General features: G+C 50.8%; 1 pseudogene; it reads left to right on the top strand.

Moving 5' to 3' along the window:
- Positions 1–259: 259 nt before the first annotated feature.
- Positions 260–764, top strand: LOC123797819 (small ribosomal subunit protein uS3m pseudogene; annotated as a pseudogene).
- The last annotated feature ends 2,491 nt before the right edge of the window (positions 765–3,255 follow it).

The following is a 3,255-nucleotide window of genomic DNA, read 5'->3' as shown; positions in this document are numbered from 1 at the left end:
CTTAATGCCTTCCACCCCCTCCACCACTCCCTTGGTCCCTGTTTGACACCCTCACCCTATTCAACAAGGAGTGTGGTTGTGGAGGGGCCGCTGAACAATATCAGTGGATAGTGGCCATGTGTTTGGTGATCAAATTCTGCATCAAGCAGTGCTGAGTTTCCAGTTTCATGTCCTAGAGCTGTGTGTCCAATGTGGTAGCTGTCAGCAACATGTGCCCAGCTAAATTCACATTAATCGGGCGCGCTGCGCTGGGCCCAAGATGGCGGCGCCTGTGTGCTGTCAGGGGCTCGGGTCCCGGGTGCCATCTTGGAGCCGAGAGCTGCTGTGCTCCTGGTGCACGCTGCACACATCCGCGGTCTGAGCCAAGAACTGGGCGGCCCGAGTCAGAGTGGGCAAGGGGGACAAGCCGGGGACCTACGAGGAGGCGCACGGGCCGCACTACATTGCCCATCGCAAGGGCTGGCTGTCGCGGCACACAGGTAACCTGGATGGGGAGAACCATGCGGCAGAGCCAACAGTGGAGGATGTTTTCCTTGGAAAGTTCATGCTGGGCACCTTCCCACGGTGTCCGGCCGACCAGATGATCCTAAACCGCCGCACTAACCAGTTGGAGATCTGTGCCCCGGTCCTGAGGCAGCTGCCTGCACACAAGTTTCACTTCCTGGTGGGCTACAGTGAGACTCTGCTGTCCCACTTCTACAAATGTCCCGGTCCGTCTGCACCTCCAGACTATGCCCTCCAAGGTCGTGTATAAGTACATCTAAGACAGTCACCTTTTTTGCATCAGGCTTTAGCCTGTGAAGAACAGAAACGTGTGGGAAAGGAGTGAAGTGGAAATGGAGAAATACATCCTCTCACTGTGTCAAGGATTCCTTTTTCAAAGCTGCTGTTGAATAAACAGAGCTTACGTGTTAAAAAATAATAAAAATAAAAATAAATAAATTCACATTAATCAAAATTAAATAAATTTTAAAATTCAGCTCTCAGTTGCACGCCACATTCTAGGTGCTCGAGAGCCACATGTGACTATTGGCTACTGTAGTGGATGGTGCAGATATATAATGCTCTCTAGATTTTCTTGTCAAAATCAAACAAGGCCGTAGGGTGCCTTTGTGTGACTTAGAAAAAGGTACCCCTTTCTCAAGACACCTCACTGACCCTTGCAGGAGCAAGAGAGCAATAAATATTCAAACTACAACCATGTTGTAAATGGCACCCCCACTGTTGGGCAGTGCACAACCTGCACCACCATATGCAGCCACCTTGATAAAAGTCCTTCGTTGATATTTTGAGTTTCACTTCTGTCTTTCCCACTTCAGACCATGTCTTGTTATCTTTTCCCTTCTGAAGGCGTTTTGCAGTTGGCCTCTGTATTAGTGTCCTAGAGCTGTAGTAACAAATTACCACAAACTGGGTGGCTTAAAACAACAGAAACATTTTCTCTCACAGAAGTTCAAAGTCAGGGTGTCAGTAGGGCTTCACTCTCTCCAGAGTTTTCCTTCCTGACCTCTTCCAGCTTCTGGTGGCTCCAGGCTTTCTTTGGCTTGCAGCTGCATCACTCCAGTCTCTGTCACTGCTCCCACACAGTCTTCTTGTCTGTGTCTATGAATTCTTCTCTTTTGCTCAAAGGGCATTTGTCATTGGACTTAGTACACCCCTGGATAATCCAAGATGCTCTCGTCTGAGGATTCCTAATTACATCCACAAAGATCCTTTCTCAAAATAAGGTCATACTCACAGGTTTGGGGCATTAGGACTTGGACACACCTTTTGGGAAGTCACCAGTCAACCCACGTGAGTCCTGTTGCATGAGTGGCTTGATTGCCACCTTCATTTGGTCACACTCAGCAGGCTTCTGCCTGATGAGTTTTCCTCTAAACTAGACTGGACCTAAAGTAGAAGTTCTCTCTCATGGCAGGGAGACCCATCTCCCGGGCAGGCACCAGGCCCCTCGTCTGTGCCAGTGTAGTGGAGGCCGGCACTCCTTTCCACCTCAGGATCATCTGTGGGGTCCCCACACCTTCTCAAACATCCAGGGCAGGTTCATTGCCTTGGGAGCGTCTGCAGCTTTCCAGTCAACCCCCCTACCCCCACCCCCTCCACACACACCAACCTCTGAGGAGGGCTCTGCTCAGCTAGCCAGCCAAGGCTTCGGGGGGACAGTGGGTTGATAAACATCGGACTGGGGATGTGGGACGAAAGGAAAGGGAGAGAGAATATTCATAATAGTAACAATAATGATAGCTACTACATGGTGTCGGCCATGGGCCAAGACAACTTCCAGTCTTTGACGACTGTTAACACGATAATCCTCGCAACAAGACTCAGCAGTCAATGCTCTTATCCCACATCAGAGACAAGAGATCTGAGGCAGAGAGGGATTAAGTAATGTGCCCAAGTCTGGGAAGTTTCAGAGCCAGAATTAGAACTCAGGCAGTCTGGCTCCAAAATCCACACTGCAACCAAGAGAAGACATGGTGTAGGCTGGATGTTTCTAGGAAATTGGAGGAGATGCAAATGTGAAAGAAGAGTTGAACCTCAGGGGAGGAGGCACAAGGAGAGCTTGGAAGTCCATTTCGTGACTTTTCATTGACGGACAGTGAGCCTCTTTGAGCAGACCATGAGCTGTGTGGGCCCTGGCTGGTATTTTCACGCCCCGCCTCCAAATCCTGCCGTGTTGCCCCACCCAGCCAACATACATGCAGAGGCAAATAAATGAATGCACGAGCAAGGTTCATGATTGGGAGAATCCCAGCTCACCCTCCTCAAGCCTCCCCCACTCTCTCCCCACCACGCTCTGAACTGAAAGTCTTTGCCATCTTACTGCTGTGAGGTGTTGAAGGGGAGGGATAGCGATGCAAGGTGGCAGGAGAGTCAGAGAGCACGAGAAACAGCCAAAGCCCAAAGGGGAAGACAAGGAAGGCTTGACCCTCTGTGTACAGAGAGATCCGAGAAGAACTGAGGTGGCAGGGAGAGCACCTAGCATCCCTTGGGGGTGGGGAGGATATCATGGGGGCCTATGTCCCACAGTTTGACCAAATTCAACCAACCCCACAGGCTAGAGTTATGACTTTGATCACCAGGGAGTGTGGTTTTCCATCTCAGGGATTATTAGGTAAGGCGTGCAAGGGCAGGGACGAGGGACAATTCCCTGTGTGCTGAAACCACCACAGCCTATCCCTGAGCACCCACTCGGCTCTGTGGGAGGAGGGCTGAGAGCCCAGGAGATGGAGTTCCTGGTGTGCACACAGAGAA

Source organism: Ursus americanus, chromosome 9 (assembly GCF_024610735.1).
Source record: "Ursus americanus isolate L20-20 chromosome 9, mUrsAme1.1.p, whole genome shotgun sequence".
Classification (NCBI taxonomy): domain Eukaryota; kingdom Metazoa; phylum Chordata; class Mammalia; order Carnivora; family Ursidae; genus Ursus; species Ursus americanus.
The sequence above is the reverse complement of the archived record's forward strand: the minus strand, read 5'-3'. Positions and strand labels throughout refer to the sequence as shown.